The following is a 19,102-nucleotide window of genomic DNA, read 5'->3' on the forward strand; positions in this document are numbered from 1 at the left end:
ATTCTTTTCTGTATCACCGATTGATAAACGAACTGTCCTTATCTATCACTAAAATCCGTACTCGCGCTGCCAACAATCGCGGCATAACGCACAGAATTCATCGTACGACATGTCGATATTCACATGATCATTGTAAACATATTTCAAGTTAATACTATCCTGTTTGAATAGGATCAGCAGATTCGCATTGTCGCGTGTCACATGTTTAGGTATCCTCGCGTACGTCTGACAGAAATAGAAACAATCGACGTTCGAGTGACGGCCCATCGAGAAGAATTCTCTCACTGCATTTTGCTTATTGCATGCAACGTCATCGAAGACAAAGATCGAATTGGGACGTGCCTCACTCGGTGGAATGACATCATTGTTGTTGGAGAATGTAAAGTAACCGATTTCGTCGATCGATGTCAACAAAGTTTCGAGATATCGATATTTTGGTTGTTGCAGCGATTTCGATTATACGTACACGTTCTCGAAACGTACAGCGTGCGGACTTTTGAGCAAGCTTATGAGAACATTGGTTTTATCGCAATTCGACCGCAAATGATGGCGCGATACTCGGTAGCATTTCATCGTGCTTATGCTCCGTCGCGATGTCCCTCATCATTCGCGCTTTTTCGCAATTCGCGACGCGTCAGTGGCTGCCGCACGAATTTCATGTTCACACTGCGTTATCTAGGCTTCGATCGAACGCCTATTTATAGGCGCGCGAAACCGCGAATCGCTCAGTTGCAAAAATGTTTCTCGCGCTGTCGCATCCCTCTGATATTTGGGACTTGAGCGCTGAACAGTTGCAATATATATATCGAAAGTCGTACTGTTATGCGCGTGCGGTGAATGTATTCATCATGTGTAGAACAAGCTTCCGGATCATATAAAGACGAATTTGGACATTCGAACTTATCGTCGCTGTGTCGAGCATTATAACCAACCGTGGCAACGTACGCACATCTAAGATAAAAGATTGTAGCGTATGTCAGCAGCAGCAACGTCAAACGTAGGTTGCAGTGGAGGTCTGCTCAATCGAGCTATAAATGCGCTTCTTTTTGAGTTACATATTTCCGGCTATCAATTTTGCGGCCCGAGTATTCGGCTGAAGAATCGATTAGGTGAAACAGGCATAAATCCATTGGACGCGGCATGCCGTGAACACGACATTGCGTATCCTCAGAGCAACGATCTCGCCGACAGACACGTAGCGGTACTCGCCGATAAAGCCTAGGACGCGTCATCATGACGGATTCGACTCTGAGCGAGAAAACTGCAGCTGCAACTATTTGGACAATGATGAAAGCTAAAACCAAGATCGATATAGGTATGAAAGCGAAGTGCAAGGGCCGTGGTACTATGCGGACGTGTCTCTATCGCGCTTCGCCAAGTGTGTTCTTTGAGTTTTATTTTTAATTTTGTTCTGTTTTACATATTAATTTAATTTCGCAACATTACGAGTAACATAACGATATATTTTTTGTTAATCCTACTTATTTTGTTAATTATATGGAATTTGATTTTTCAAGTGATCGTGGAGTGATCTCTGCCCCTGCCGACACCTGTTCTGTTCTTTTATTCATTCTTTATCGATTTTGCGTGTTTATTGCGTGCTTTTTCTGGAAAATATTAGTGATATTCAATGGCCTATGTTAGTTGAACGATAGTTATATTAATGAAATGTACTTGGTTTATTCTTCTAATTCATTAATTTCGAAAACGTGGCAACCAAGATGGCGGTTTTTCTAATGCCGTCCGCGATAAAGACAATATGGCTAAACGACAAGATAGACAGTAATATATTCTGGGACGATATGCTGTGATCTAGTGTTTTCACATTATGGCGGTGGTTTTTCCTACAATTAATATGGCATGAAATAACTATATGGCGGAGAGTGCTATAGTGTGATGCATTGGATGGCTGCTCTGTTTTATTCTGAAGTCCGTCTATCCGGAATGTGTTACCTGCATGGATTGCCTGAACCGTGATTTTTTATTTATTTTATTTTTTCGGAACAGTATGTTTCTTGTGTGTACGTGTGTCTTAAATGCAGATATGTGTGGTGCAAGGATTATTCACGCGAGTGTGTCTCTGAGCGATTGGCATACATTTGATGATGCGGTTATTGGAATATGTTTCGGATTGTATTTACAGCAATTACAATGTTAATTAATGTTATCGCTTGCATCGCATATATTTTGTTTATGTTCTGTGTTCTTTGTTTCTGCAGTGATAGGTTAATGAAAATATATATATGCTTCTTATTATAAGATGATATCGATATTACTTTTTGTTTTTGCTTATTAAAATCTATTATTAAATACCTTTTTTATTATACTATTTTTGACAGACATAATTATTACATAGTATTCAATTAATATTTTATATATGCTTTAATAATACTTCAGCTTATAAGTTATGTTGACAGTTGGATATATTGTGTTGCATAGAAATTCCGCTGCAGATTTTGAATATTGTTTATTCAGTATAGTGAATTTTATAATATTAATTCTCGAATATTAATTCAGTATTCTCTGTCATGAGTCATTTCATATAAAAACTAAATAATGATTATAGCTGATAGGATGATTTTGATACGTTGAATAATAATTTTGAGTAAAGCCTATTCGATTTAGATATATCATGTTCTTGAAATAATTGCATTGTAAGTAATGAACGATTATTGAGTACTAATAGTTAAATGAATTATTATGTCACATTGTGCTAGTTATGTACTGGCCATATTATAGTATAAATTGTACAATTTTTGATCACAAGAAAGGGTATATGCTAATGAAATATTACATGGTATTCAAATAATATTTTATATATGCTTTAATAATACTTCAGCTTATAAGTTACGTTGACAGTTGGATATTTTATGTTGCATAAAAATTCCGCTGCAGATTTTGTATATTGTTTATTTAGTATAGTGAATTTTATAATATTAATTCTCAAATATTAATTCAGTATTCTCTATCATGAGTTATTTCATATGAGAATTAAATAATGACTATAGCTGATAAGATGATTTTATACGTTGAATAATAATTTTGAGTAAAGCCTATTTGATTTGGATATATTATGTTTTTGAAATAATTGTATTGTAAGTAATGAGCGATTATTGAGTACTAATATTTAAATGAGTCATTATGTCACAACGTGTTAGTTTATGTGCTAGCCATAGCATAGTATAAATTGTACAATTTTTGATCACAAGAGAAGGCATATGCTAATGAAATACAGGTAGCACCATCTAGAAGTATCCATGTAAATCGATTCCTCGAACATGATATGAATCTGTTCGTAGTAATGATGACACTACACCAAGTACGTCCTCTAGGATAAATTAAGATATTAATTAAGATATTAATAATATTAAGATATTAATAAGATATTAATTATGAGTCTGTTCGGTTTGATCACTCTGAGTGCAGATCGGTACACCTTTCCTGGGGTATCGTGCTGGGATGTGTTATACCGGAATCAATATCCATATTGTGGACAAGTTAATATTTAAAAATTTTTTGCTATGTAATTGGTAGCTCTGATTCACTTGATCGCGCATTTATGTATTGCGGATTATATATGAAAGTTATCTTCGAACTATAATTTAATTTCTGATTTAAGTCATTCGACTTAGTCTTTCTACTTTGACCTGCAATACTTCTCTATATCCATTCATGTGTAATGTTCTGTTTGTATCTTTGTTATTTTACATTGCAACTCGTCTTTTTCGATGGGTTATGTAGCACTGATTCATTCAATACTTAATATTTATTTTAGTTTATTACGTTTTATTTACCTTAATTATGAAATAGTTGACTTTAATTACGCTCTCTCAAGAATCAGCTTGGAGATTGGACTTTAAAGTCATAATTTTGATTGATCTATTATGAGAAAGTGTTTTATCACTAGATATTTGTGATTTTATATGAGTGAGACATCTTGACTTCTATGTGTGACGCCCTTGCCTCCTGCCGCTGCTCCGCCGCCTCGCGCGTTCGCCGCCGAACGCCACCGTCCACCGAGGAAGCAGATGCTGATGCCACGACTAGAGTGGTAACTTCCGCTTTCTTTCTCGTCGGCCATTACCACGCGCATTGTGTCGAGCGACCTTTTTGTGATAATCATCGGACTCGCAGCAGCCACACGTCTGCTAGAGAGAAGAAGGAGAGAGACTCCGGCATCAACATCGTCAACGTGTCACTGTGTCGTGACTGGTACGTGACCGTGCAGTGTGAAGTATCGTGTACGCGTCGAAGTCTGTGTAGTGTCGCAAGTTCCGTCTCGCCGTGCGACCACGTGCGGCGCGCCGCACCTGTTGCTCCGGGTGCCCTCTGTCTTTCTCACACTCTGTGCGCCTCCACCTCTCTCGCTTGCGCGCAAGATGCGTGCGCTCGCTCTCTCTCTCGCTCGCGCGTGACCAGTTGCCATCTCGCTCTCTTTCTCGCGTGTGACGTCTCTCTCTTTCTCTCTCTCTCTCTCTCTCTCTCTCTCTCTCTCTCTCTCTCTTTCTCGCTCGCCTTGCGTCACTCCTCCTCTCGCTCGTGAGTGACGTCTCTGCACGCGTTTTTTCGCATGCGTCTCATCTGCGTTTTGCGTTTTATTCGCATCGCTTGGTTTTGTCGTTTTTATTCGCGCTTGTGATTGTGCCGTCATCAATTTCTGCATGCGCTCCATTTTATCCGCGCCCGCGTTCCGTTTCGCTAGCGTCTGTGTGTCGTTTTCCGTCTGTATCGCGCCTCGTTCTAATCCGCGTTTTTCCGAGCGTCCCGCGTGCACGCGCAGTGTGTATTTCAAGCGCTCCGCTTTTCTCTTGCGAGCGATACATTTCAAGTGCGTTCTTTCCCTCCTTATTTTTTGTGATTTCTCGTTTCTAGCGTTTCAGTTCTTGAACGTTTCTCCGTGTCCGCGGTGCCCTTGCTGGCATTGTACGCTTCGTGAAAATAATATTGTCACGCGCTGTTCTCGTGCTCGCGATGCCCTTGCTGGCATTGTACGTCTTCGATCTCTTTATTCTGTGATATTAGTTTTTAATCGTTATAAATATCGCGCCTTTGTTCTGTTAACCCTGTGACTTTGATACGTTCTAGAATTAGCGATTGTGTTCAAGAATAAACGTGGCCGAATCAGAACTTCGCGAGACGTTGCTGGCGACGGTCGGACAACAAAATTGTGGCGTGAACTCAGTTATCCTGCCTACTCCTGCCTATCTGATCTTTCAGAGACTCGAGCCTGCCTTCTTCGGCAAGGCAGTTCCAGCGTAGCCATCACTGGCAGAGCAATTATTCGTTACACATGCTTATAGCTATAATTGAATGTTTGTTATGTTCCTATTTAGTATTTTGATCATTTATCTGTGGATCTTCTTTGTGCATCGATAGTAAATGATACGGTTACACGTTTCGCATCTAATTATTTCCTATTGTGATTTACGCACGGGAGCGAGGCGTGACAACGTGGACATTTCTTCGCGCAACGATGTCTCCTATCGTTTCGAAAGCTCGTGTTGCACGCTTCGCAGTAACCGCCACGCGAACCGGTTGCAGCTCTTAAATTTAATATAGGGTTATAATCCCACGATCGACGCGAATCCTCGTGATACATTATATTTATTGTATACAAAGGTTCGCCTCCGAAGTAGGCGAGTAATGCACGACCGTCGTATCTCAGTTTTTCACCTCGACCAAAACTATAATATTAAAATTATAAATTATTATAGCGATATTTTCCGCGGTGAGAAACCGTTGAAAACGCTCGATTTCATTCAGAAAATAATTTTAAACTAGCCAATGAGTTGTCTGGTATGCAATTGAATGACGACCATACACTTGTGTCTTTCGATGCGATCTCTTTGTTCACCAATGTTCTTATTGACCTATCAATCGACAATATTGCAAAACGCTGGGGAGACATCTCGAAGAATTGTGACATCCCTAAGGACGAAATTTTAAATGCAGTCTCGTTTGTCCTAAATTCTATCTTTTTTACGTTTGACAATGTAATCTACAAGCAAACCTTTGGAACACCCATGGGTTCCCCATTGTCTCCGATCATAGTCGATTTAGTATTAAGAGATTTGGAGGAGAGCATGCTTGAAGATGTCAGGATTTGCCTTTTTTTTTTATAGATATGTTGATGACATTGCAATGGCCATTCCTTCCCGATTGATTGATGAGATGCTTGGAAGGTTCAACTCGTACCACCCTAGATTGTAATTCACTGCTGGGGGAGGGAGAAGCGAGTTGAATTTTCTCAAACTTGACCTTAAAGATTATTAATAAGAATATTGAGATTGATTGGTTTCATAAACCCACATTCTCGAGAAGGTACCTCAATTTTCATTCCCAGCACCCTCTCACCCAAAAAAGAGGCACTATTGCTGAACTCGTCGATAGAGTTCTTATTGTCCCATCCGAAATCCCACCAAAAAAACTTGAATTTAGTGATTAAAACTCTGTTATTGAATGATTAGCTTTATCTTTGATAACATTCTCTCAGTTTGATATACATCCTCTCAGCTTTATCTTTGATAACATTCGAGATTAAAAATGTATTCAGGCAAGAAAATAAATCAAGAATGTCGAATGCAATAGCGCAATCACATGGAACAAAATGGTTTACTTTACCTTTGTTCCGGAAATTGCGATTAAATTCAAAAAAATTGTCGATGATTTTAATGCAAAATCCGCGTACTTTAGTATGAACAAGCTAAGAGGCATGATCAGGGTTCATAAGGACGCTCTACCAGCATATTCCAAAAGGAATGTAGTGTACAAGATCTGCTGCGGCAACTGTGATGCGTGCTATGTCGGACAAACAATGAGACAATTAAAAACGAAACTGCATGAACACCAGAGTCATATACGTAGGAACACGACCACACATTCAGTTACTGAACATAGATTAGATTGCGATCATGAATTTGACTGGAACGGTGTGAAAGTATTAGACTGTGACGTAAGTTGCAAAAATGACTAATCTCAGAGATGCTTTTTATTAAGAGACAGAATAATAGCTTGAATTCACAGTCGGATACTGAATTCTTATACCACGCATACATTTCGGTCTTGAGCAGGCTGTAACCTCAGCTTTGTTTTGATGACAAGCTGTTGACTTGTTGAATCACCGCGTTCAGTCACTGCCTTGAACTCGAGGCATGCGGACGCGTTGTTGGTGTGCTGCTGCACGAACCGTGCATTTCTGTGCGTGCTCTATTCGATATGTGTGAGCCGTGTCCATCCGATAATCGACAACCCTTAAAGACTACTCTATCTCTTTAAGAATGATAATCATAATTCAATGGGTCAACGAAATCAATTAGTGAGCACGTCGGATGAACACGGCATCTTATCCTTATTTTTATATTTTTATTTAATTTTCATTTTTGTATACACTGAGGATGACTCAAACTAGAGTCGAAACTTATGTCATATTTTTCAATTTGTAATAAGGAATATAAATTGCGCACTGCAAACAGCGCTGATTCTTATTTGCCCTTCTATTATTTCATATTTAATTATAAATTTATCGGAAAGAATAAATTATTTTAAAATTTAAAATAAATAATATTAAATTTACCTTCCTAATTTTCTGGAGAATAGTCCGCCCGTGTTTCGCATTGATGGAAAACCTCGATCTTTTCTTCTGAAAGCTCATCGCACATTTGCTTGAAGACTCTTCTCCTGTTTTTATTTTCTTCAACTTCGTCATCGGCTTCTTCATCGTCATCGTCATCTTCTTCTCCTTCTCCATCTTCTTGTCTTTCTTCATCAACTTCTTCTTCTCCTTCATCTATATCTTCTTCTTGTTCTTCTTCATTTTCCCCTTCATTTTCTTCTTCCTCATATTCGGATTCATCCAAATCGTTTGCTTGTACTAAAAAAGAAACATCGTTGTTATTATTATTATCTTTTTTTCAAGAATTAGCTAATATTTAGTTTTATAACTTTTATTATTTTAAATAATTATTCACGCGGTGTGTAAATTTCGGTGTCGGCTTCGCTCACAGCCATCTCCTCATCATCGATATTTTCTTCCGCATTTGAAACAAAATTAAGCTTTTATTAATTGAATTCGATATTCAGTGTATATACAGTGAACTAATTTTAAAAGCAATATTTGCTATTTTCTTACCTGAAACTAGATCAACCATTGGGATACCCTTCTTCTCAGGCTGCGCGTCTATCCGCATTCGCACTCGTCCTAAAAATTCGATATTTTAATTTAAAAATCTGAAAATTTAGAAATCTAGATTTTTTTAATTATATTAATTTTCTATTATTTTACTCACGCTCGTTTACTCCTTCCGCCTCGTCTTCGGCGGGGCGTCTCAATCCCCATGGTTGGTACGGATGTACAACCGTGATATTATCTCTCGTTTAAAAAATTTAAATTAGAATTTTTTATACTTACATTCTATTATTCTAATTTCAATTACCTTAAAAATAAATATTTATCTCCTCCGTTGTAAAAAAAAGCGATATGTCCGCCAGTATCATCCTTCTCCACACCGCGCCAATTATATATTCTTTTACAATATTTAAAAGTCTTTTGTCCTCGAAATGCCCTAATCTGAACATAATGCTCAATAGGGTTTTCGAGCATTCCGGTACGAATTTTGCAAACGTGATATAATTTGTTTCTTCATTTGTTAATAATAAAATATAAGCACTTGCGTTTATCGTTAGGTTGATATTCGCGCACACGATAAAAAATTTTCTTAATTTTTCACAGAGTATTATTTTTTTCACTTTTTCACTTTTAGAATATTACAGACAGCGAACGAATCGGTGCAATAATGTAAAAACCGGCCAAGTCACTCACGAGAAAGTATAATCTCGAAAATAAACCTTTTCTATAATTCCGCGCGGTATTTATACTTTGAAAATACCGGCACACTCCAAAAAGAGGATGGCACGCAAAAAAATGCAGCGCCATTGGATAGATCAAAATTTTCCTTAATACAGGTTACATTTTTTCTATTCTCTGAGCTAAAACATAGCTGAAAGAAAACGAACTCCCCACTCAAGAAACACTTCTAACCTCCTCCTTTTTTATTTTGTAGTTTCTAGGTTTATTAAATAATATTTTGCGAAGAAGTTTTAAAAGTCTAGAAAATCTAACCTTTAAAAGATTTTATAATTTTATAATTTAAAATTTTTTAATTTTAAAATCTTTTAAATTTTTTAAATTTAAAAATTTTTCTTTTGCCCATCTGCACGCGCGTTCTTTTTTCTTAGTAGATAAGCTAACGAGTTCGACGAATTCGTCAGCCCTCAGTTCATTCGAGTGTCATCCTTCGAGATTTCAATCATAAATCCGAAGTAGTCTTTTATCTCTCATTTCAATGTGATTATTAGTTACATTTGAGAAGAAAACAGGAACAATGACGAATCGAAAAGCTGTTGCCGATACCGAGAAGCGCGATATTCCGGAGCCGAGCAATGTTCCCGATTCCGAGAGGCGCAAGTACAGAATATCTATATACGATATTCCGAAGGGAAATTGTAAGGAATGAAACGATAAGTTCCATATGATGCTCTCGACAACATATGGATTCAACATCTCTCACACGAAAAGGATACACGTTGGATTGCAAACAACAAACGAAGGAGTTTTCGTGTCAATGGTTAAATTAACCGGTAATTATGCAGAAGGAATTTATTTCACTGATTCCTGATAACAATTCCTAAACAACATGGGGCTTATCGATGAGTATTTAAACGCTACAATAAATCGAGACCGGAACCTATCATTGTCAAAAATGTTGCGATCAATTTTACCTCCTCTTATGGGTCGCGGTCCATATTACTGACGTATAAAGAAAATGAAGAGACCGCTATGAAAAATATCGAAATTCAATATCGAAGAACGACTATGGATTCGCAGTCACCGACGAAGAGACGTAAAACCTTTGCTGTCGCAATTGTGATGCAGAAGAGTACTTTTCACGGATTGGAAAATATTATGAAATGCGTACTTAAAACCTTTACAAAGCATGACCGATAATGTTAACAAATGCACGCAATATCTTATAAAAGAAATAGAATTAAACCTTCCGAAAAGTTACATAGATAGTGTGTTGTAGCTCGGATTGTACAAGATTGTAATTAGGGAAAGTCGGGTTCGCCGAGCCTTAGGAGTTAGAACTCCGAGCAGGATCGTAGGTGGAAGATTCTTTTGATTAAATATTATTACTCACTTTCGTTAAGTAGCTGATTTATTACGATACGGCTTCTTGATAATGATTCATGTGAATGTTGCTATTACTGATAACGACTGACCGTGACGAAATATAACTGTCTTGTTACGTATTGTGACTGCCCGCTCTCGATGATTTAGCGACCGTTTTTATAGTATTTTAGTAGTGTCGTTTTATAATTCTAAATTAGACCATATATGGTCAAAACGGCACGCTTTCGCAAATTCCTCGTTCGCGCTCCGCTTTGGAATTTGTGGACTTGCTTTTGCATGCTTGCATTTCCGACCGGCGTTTTCATAGCATCGGCTATTCCGAGATTCGAGAATGATCATGAGGATAAGATATAATATGGCAAAAATAATATAAGAAGTAATTCGGGCTACAACATCCCTCCCTCGCCGGGAAAAAAAAACGGAGTTTTTCGCATTACAATTCTTCAACATACATTTACATAAAATTTTAAAATCGTGAATTTTCGTTTCTTCTGCGCAGTTCGCTATTTTTATTTACATTTTTTGTTTTCTTTTTTCTTATGATTACACTTATTATTCCTATTATAATTATAATTATTAATAATCCGCTGAAACTAACAAAATAGGTAAAATGTACGTTTTGGAATACGTTCGGCTCCTCATCTAGTTGCTTATTTAATTCGTTTATTTTTGTGTTTAATTTTGTTAATTCTAACGGGTCTTTTAGTATCGGTCGCAGTTTTATTTTTTCTGTGAGCTGTTTTGCACCTTTGATGTTTTTTGATATTAACGTTAGATTGTATTCCGGTAAATGTGCTCGTACGTAACGGATCGCTATCTATCGTCGCGTGACTATTGTTATTTTCGGCGTCGTTAGTTTACAATCGCCGTTTAATTTTACTTTACCTATACCATTTATCTCTAGTTTTCTTACTTCCGACTTATCATATTGAATTTCTATTTTTTGGTTTACTTGTGCGAAATATAATCACGCTTGTGGTTCCGTTAGCGTTAGCCATAAGATTTCAGAAATTATACGTCCTTGTTCACAATTCTGGAGCTGTTCGGGTGCGTTTATATAAATTTGCACTTCGCATGACGCGTCCGTACCTATGATGATAGATGGGAAAATTTTGTTCGCATATGTAAGTTTGATCGTTTTGTATGCACGTGTTTAGTTCACGCTCTTCTAATAATATATAATAATGGTTTTCTTTATCTATTGCTATTAAGGCGTGATTTACCCGTATAAATGAAAAGATATTCGCGTGTTCGCGTATTGGAAACGGTATCGGTTTTATTAATTTGAATGTCGGGAAAGTGATTACTGGAAATCGGAAGATCGTGTAGATATCTGTTTTATCGTAATATGCATTTATAGCATTTATATATTTCTGGGTAGTGCGCCAGTTTTATTTTATTGAATATTCTCAGGGCGCTTCCTTGGAACCCTATTTTGATAAGTCTTTTTTATTTGTATTTTTATTTAGTTTTAGTTTTCCGCGAATGCTTTCATTCGATTTGCATGCACGGTTATCGTACGGCGGCCCATTTTTATCTTGTAATTTATTTCGGACAGTTTTTCTATAATTATGTACGGTCCGATTCATTGCGCTTCTAATTTCTTTGAGCGTCCTCGTCTAACTGTCTCGTCGTACAGTAGAACGTGATCGCCTATTTGAAAATTTTTTATTCTCGTGTTTCGGTACTGTTTCGTAGTACTGTTTCGATTTTATCTTTTCTTGCTTTACACATTCTCTCGTTACTTGTTTCGTTGCACGGATCTTCTCTCGTAATTCTTGTACGTAATTGTCATACGAATAACTTATCTTCGGTGGTTTGGTTAGGGCTGTCGGTAGTTCCGCTCAGTGCCCGTAAATTAATTCAAATGGTGTGAATCCCGTCGCCGTGTATGGCGTTGTATTATACGCAAACATTGCGTAGGGTAGCCATTCGTCCCAATCTGTTTGGCTCTCATTTATGTAATGTCGAAGATATTCTGCCAAAGTTTTGTGTGATCGTTCTAATGCTCTATTACTTTTGGGATGATAGGCTGTTGTTTGAATCTTCTCGATCTTCAACAACTTGCATGTATTTTTAAATATTTCACTCATGAAATTCGTGCCTTGATCAGTTAAAATCCTTTCGAGAATCCCGTGTTCGGCAACTATTTTGGTGACAAAGACTTTTGTTATTTGCTTCTTGATTCTCTATCGGAATCGCTTTATTAAATTTCGTTAAATTATCTTGAAAAGTTAAGATATATTTGTTTCCGGCGTTCGTAATGGGTAATGGTCCCACTATATCAAGCGCATATTTTTCGGTTTTTTCGGCGTGTCGATAATTGATAGTTTGGTTTTTTGGTTTAGTTTATTTTTTTGACAGAGGTTGCATTTGTTAATATAATCCTCCACGTAGCGCGTTATACGCGCCAATTATGTAATAATTTAATTCGGTTCAGAGTTCGTGAGACTCTTGGATGCCCCTCTGTCGGCGCATCATAATATTCATAAAGTATTTGTTGCTTTTCTTCTGCAGTATATTCTCGTTTTATCTTTTCCTCTGTTTCGTCGTCATCGTTTTTCTCTTCGTGTGCGACGGTGTTTAACTGTGAGTCAAGAGTGATTGGATTTCTATTTAGTGCATCCGCGTTTGTATTTCCTTTGCCTGCCTTGTGAATAATTTCGTAATCATATTCTTCTAGCTTGAGTTTCTACCGTATCAATCTAGATCCAGGGTCTGTAACGCTGAATAGCTAAACTAATAGTCGATGATCGGTGATTATTTTAAAAATTTCGTTCCGTATAAATACGGAATAGTATGGGGAGTTAAATACTTCCGACGGAAGTATTTAACTCCCCATATTATCGCTAGAAGCTCTTTCTCAGTCGTATTATAATTTCGTTCTGCTTTATTTAATACTCTGCTGGCATAGACTATTGGTCGATCTTGACCTATTCGCCCTTGTGATAATATTGCTCCAATGGCGTAATCGAATGCGTTGGTAGTCACTAAAAATTCTTTAGTAAAATCTGGGTAATTTAATATTGACGCCGTAATTAATTTTTTTTTTAGTGTCTGGAAAGCGTATTGTTGTTCAATACTCCAATTAAATTTTTCCTCCTTTTTTGTTAGTTTTGTTAGAGATTTGGCAATTTTCGAAAAATCTTAAATGAATTTTCGATAGTATCCGGTCAGTCCTAAAAATAATTGTATATCTTTCACCTTTTTTGGTGTCGGAAATTTCTCTACCGCTTGCAATTTATGGGGATCAGATTGTATCCCATTTTCCGTAATAATATGTCCTAGATAAGTAACTTCTTTTCTGAGAAATTCGCATTTATCCGGCTGCAACTTGAGATGGTCTTTCAATCGTTGCATTACTTCATTCGTTTATTGTGTTCATTCAATGTTGCACCGTATATTATTATCAAGATAAACTGAACATCTGAGTCCTTGAATTCCGGTTAACACCGAGTTCATTAGTCGTTGGAATGTCGCGGGCGCGTTTTTAAGTCCGAACGGCATTCTATTAAATTCATAGTGTCCATATGGTGTAAAAAAAGCCATTTTATTTTTATGTTCTTCCTTCATTTGGAATTTGATGTATCGGATGCGAGATTTAACGTTGAAAAATACTTTGCATTTCTCAGCTAATCTAGGATGTCTGTTATATTTGGTTGTGGAAAAGAATCTTCGATTGTTAGATCGTTTAATTTTCGAAAATCCACTACGATGTGTAGTTTTTGTTTCCCAGATGCATCCACTTTTTTGGGTACTAATGGCGCATTCCATTAATTCGTACTGTATATTATTCTGTCATCTAACATCTTTCCAATCTGCCGATTTACTAAGAGCAAAAGAAAACGAAGACGCAGAACAATTCTTCGTTTTCTTTTGCTCTTATCGTAGTATTTACTTGTCCTCATGTTTCTTTCTCTTGTCTCGGTCGTCTTACTTAATTTCTCTTTAATCCATTGGATTTGATCAGCATTCTTTTTTATCGTGTCCCGCCTTTTTACAATTTACGCAATATTTTTCCATCGCGTTTACGCCGATGGGTTTTTTGGCTCTGGGTAAAGAAAATCGGTTCGAATATCTATTAGTTCGACAATCTCGTCCGACATGTCCGATTTTTCCGCATCTTTGGCATTGCGATATTTTATTTTCGCGGGCGGATGTGCGTACTGTATTCGCTTTTGCTCGCCTAAAATTTTCCATTGGTCCTTTAAATTTCTCTTCCGCGCTCGCGTCAGCGATGGCGTCTTGCAGCGTTGTATAATATTGTGATCGTATCAATAATTTTATGTCGTCTAATAATCCGAGCTGAAAATTGCATAGAGCCTGCTGCTGTATGGTTTTCAAGATCGCTCGTTTACTTTCTATTGTGTTATTTCGACCTTCTGTCATGTTCGTATAGCTCCATAGCTAGTTTGTCCGTATGCAATCCAAACGCTCTTGCCGATTCTCCGGATCTTTGTTTCAACGTATTGAACTCTAGTTGCAAATGTGTAGTACTTTTCTTGCTAAGATAGCAAACTTTTAGCTCTCTTTTTAACTGAGCATATATTTCGAGTTTGAAAATCAGTCATAGCTTTGTCTTTTAGTTTAATGCACAGTATTGCTTCCAGTAGCGTTCCTTCTTCCATCGGATTCGTATTTTTCATAGCGTATGATGCAGTACTTAAGAATTCCGGCAACTTATGAGAGATTCCATCGAATTCCGGAATCATATCGCGAGCTTCTTTTAATCGTAGATATCCTGCTACGGTCTTGGATCGGTTTCGTATGTCTTCGAGTGTTCGTCCGTAAGTTATGTCTAATGGCTCGCCACGGAGTTGTTCATTAGGTACTTGTGCGAATCGGTTTTGGTCGAAAACCGTAATTTCTAGTCGACCTATTCGTTCTTGTAGCGCGCGAATTCCTTCTAGCAACACGTCTAATATTGATTCATTTTTCGGTTTTGATTGCTCTACCCTTCTGCGTGAGGGGCCTGCCGAAGCTTTGAGACGTTCTATTTTCGTATCTATTTCTGTGCGGGTTACCTCCGGTTCCCTAGTTTCTTCGCTACGAGGTATACGTAATTGTCGTTCTGCCATGTTTTTATGCTCGAGATTGTGCGGAGCCGTGTAATATTCTTCCGGATCGAAAATGCTATCGTAAGATGTTAGCGAGAACTGTCTTCGTTGTGAATTTTGACTCTCGCCTCCTTCAGTTCTGGGATGCCGTCTGTTTTTGTCCATTGATTCCGGCTATTAAGCTCTCGTCAACGTCATTGAACGGAAATACTCGCTCGATAAGTATGTGTGGATGGAGCACCAGCTCAGATGAGCTCTCATCCGAATGTCGCATTTCTAAATTTCGACGCACGCTATCGCGGATATCGCGTACGATACTTCTTGGACTACACGTACCGAGGGTGACAGGCTCGCCGTGTAACTACAATATATTTCTAAGAGGTCAGTTTCTATTTATTTCGCTGTCCGACATTATTGCTATCGTTTGCTTACAATTTTTACTGCGATACGATTTTTTTACTTACAATATATCGCTGCTAGCTTCATGTTGCTTCATTGTCGCGTGTTGTTGTCGGTGTCTTCTTCGATGTCGCTGATATGCGCTCGCTGGCTGCTCTACCGGGTGTCCTTATCAACTAGTATCGATGTATGATGTTTGGGCGATCTTAGCTCGCTGCTCTGTTGCCGCTGATATCTGTAAGGTTGTCCTAGATCGGCACTCAGCTATCTTTTTCGTACTCTTTCGATTGTAGGCTTGTTATTTTCTGACGGAGCCTTTTTCGTCTGCCTGTTTTTCACAAGTCTTGTAATTTGAGAAAGTTTCTTTTCTGCCTGCAGCTTTGGGGCTAGTACTGCAGGTCTTATGAAAGTTGCCAGAAAAGTTTTTTTTTCTTTCTGCCCGTTTTGTTTGCTAGGATTTACTCTCGATTTCTGCTCGGTTAGCGATTATTCTTTCAGATTGTATGAATCGTGGGGATAATGTCGACAATTTCACCGCTGCCACCAAAATGTTATAGCCCGGATTGAATAATTACAAGATTGTAATTAGGGAAAGTCGGGTTCGCTTTAGGAATTAGAACTCCGAGCAGGATCGTAGATGGAAGGTTCTTCTGGTCAAATATTATTATTCACTTTCATTAAGTAGCTGATTTATTGGTACAGCTTCTTAACAATGGTTCGTGTGAATGTCGCTATTACTGACAACGACATGACATTGGCCGTGATGAAGTACAACTGTCTTGTTACGTATTGTGACTGCCCGTTCTCAGTGATTTAGCGACCGTTTTTATAGTATTCTAGTAGTGTCGTCTTATAATTCTAAATCATATATATGGTTAAAACGGCGCGCTCTCGCAAATTCCTCGTTCGCGCTTCGCTTTGGAATTTGTGGACTTGCTTTTGCATGCTTGCATTTCCGGCCGGCGTTTCCATAGCATCGACTATTCCGAGATTCGAGAATCGTGAGGATAAAATATAATATGGCAAAAATAATATAAAAAGTAACTCGGGCTACAACAGGTGATATTATAAAACTCAGTTTAAAAGGAAATTATCACAAAATCGCGCGCAAAATACGTATGCAAATAAACGATTTAACATTTCTGGATATGTATTTCGATATAATATTTGTGGAATTAACTTCTCTCAGATTTAATGAAATTCTTCGTATTATTTTCTCAAATCGTAATTTATAGCTTTTATTTATAAATTGGTATAATATGTACAACGATATAATAATAAACTTAATGATTTTGTAACTTAAATTCCAGTCTTTGTCTCTTATTTTCTTTTCTCCAACCTAAAATTAATGCGCTACGTCCTTCGAGCTAGAAATCTAAAAAAATTTTCAGACATTGCGTTTGTTATAGAATAAGAGTTTCATATAACTCCGAGTTCATTAGAAAAACGTCTAGTGCGAACCTGTTCGTTCCTGTTTTCCTATTTCGCATTCCATTTTCGTCAGGTCAAGTATATTCCCTTCAGACGCACACCCTCCCTTCTTATTCGAGGGCTCGAGTTTGATGCAATCTCTCCTGTCATGCTCCAGGAGGATTATTTGTATATTTGCCAATGGCGTTGGAGGGTGTCGCCGTTGCAATCCGACCTGTATTCATCGAGAAAATAAGACCATCATCTCTCTGGAGTATCGGTCGTGGGGATTCGAAAGAATACATGTATTAGGTGTACAAAAAAGTTCTGAGCTTTAGATTTCATACAACCGAAATAACAATTTAAATTTTATGTCTTCTCGCCCTTTTGCGGTTTTAAAGCGTTGACATTTGGCCTTCTAAAATGCCATACGGTTTGGCGTTTGATGCATATAATCTCAAAAATCAGTAGTGTTCACGATGGCAATAACAAAAGAACATATTCGATTTTCCATCCACTTCGCGTTTCATCTGAAGAAAAATGCTACTGAAGCCACTGCAATGATTTGTGCTGCATATGGAGAGAACGCTGTAAGTCATACTACATGTAAAAGATAATATAAAAAATTTCGCCAAGGAGATTTCAGTCTTGAAGATGAACCGCGTGCTGGACGCCCTCAAAAGATTGAAACGAATGAATTGCACTGCTGGATATAAACTCTGCGCAAACTGAAAAGGAGCTTGCAGAACAGCTTGGCGTTACGCAGCAAACCATATCCGTACGTTTACATACGGTGGGAAAGGTTCAGAAGGAAGGCAGATGGGTTCCGCATGAATTGTCCGAAGACAACAAAAATCGTCGGCATGACACTGTACTCACTTTGCTTTCAAAGTTCCGGAAAAAAGATTTTCTGCACAAAATCATTACAGGCGATGAAAAGTGGATTCTTTATGATAACACTAAATATAGAAAATCATGGGTTGACCCTGGTCAACCTTCAACATCGACACCAAAGTCCATCCACGCTAAGAAAGTTTTGTTCTGTATCTGGTGGGATTGGAAAAGTGTATTGTATTATGAATTGTTACAACCGGGTGAAATTATCACGGCAGACCGCTACCAACAACAATTGACCAATTTGAGCAATGCATTAGAAGAAAAGAGACCATTTACTGGCCGAAGACGTCGTAAAGTGATCTTGCTTCATGACAATGCTCGACCACATGTTGCGAAAGCGACTCAGGACCATATCTTTGCGTTAGGCTGGGAACTTTTCCCGCACGCGGCGTATAGCCCAGACATGGCGCCTTTCGATTACTATCTATTCTGATCGTTGCAGCATCATTTTTTTTTCTGATACACATTTCGTGAGATTTGAAGAGATACGAAAATGCATTGATGATTTTATCGCTTCGAAGCCGGTGAGCTTCTATCATCAAAGAATTCGCAAGCTACTCGAAAGATGGGAAAAGGTTGTTGATGTAAACGGGGAATATTTCACTGATTAATATTTTTTTGTTTGTTTTTGAATAAAGATTGAATTTTACAAAAAAAAGCTCAGAACTTTTTTGTACACCTAATATATATATATATATATATATATATATATATATATATTGTAATATACGTATATATATGTGTATCATTTTATTGTTGACGTGTTATTTTAAACATGTTATTTGCGATAAATATCATCACATGCCTCGGTAGTCGAAAGGATAAGATGCCTGCCCGGTAAGTAGGAGATCCAGGTTCGCTTCCTGGTTGAGGTGGTATTTTTTCGCAAAATAATTACGAGTTTTGTCGGTTCGTGGTCGGGCCTCGCCGTGACGCACACCCTCCCTTTTTTTTTTTAATCTTTCTTGTCGCAGATATCACTTTATCGAATTCAGAGCGGTCTCGAAACAAATTTTTAAGTTTCGCTAGCTATTAGACATCAAGAAACCTTTTGTCGTAAGAAAAACTTGATTTACATCCCATATATACAAAGTAACAAATTTCTACCTTCGGGACGTTCTGCGTATCGTACCGCAAAAATCTTTTTCCA

At 37.8% G+C, this 19,102-nt stretch overlaps 1 long non-coding RNA gene and 1 pseudogene across 1 annotated transcript; one reads left to right on the forward strand and one right to left on the reverse strand.

Moving 5' to 3' along the window:
* The first annotated feature begins 511 nt into the window (after positions 1 to 511).
* On the forward strand, positions 512 to 7,469 carry LOC148936226 (uncharacterized). Its single transcript, XR_016139691.1, has 2 exons — positions 512 to 4,212; positions 5,106 to 7,469. It is a non-coding gene; the product is annotated as an uncharacterized LOC148936226 (long non-coding RNA).
* Positions 7,470 to 7,824: 355 nt separating this feature from the next.
* On the reverse strand, positions 7,825 to 18,482 carry LOC148936227 (uncharacterized; annotated as a pseudogene).
* Positions 18,483 to 19,102: the final 620 nt, after the last annotated feature.

Source organism: Pogonomyrmex barbatus, unplaced genomic scaffold, assembly GCF_055798465.1.
Source record: "Pogonomyrmex barbatus isolate J1 unplaced genomic scaffold, ASM5579846v1 scaffold27, whole genome shotgun sequence".
NCBI classification, from domain to species: Eukaryota; Metazoa; Arthropoda; class Insecta; order Hymenoptera; family Formicidae; genus Pogonomyrmex; species Pogonomyrmex barbatus.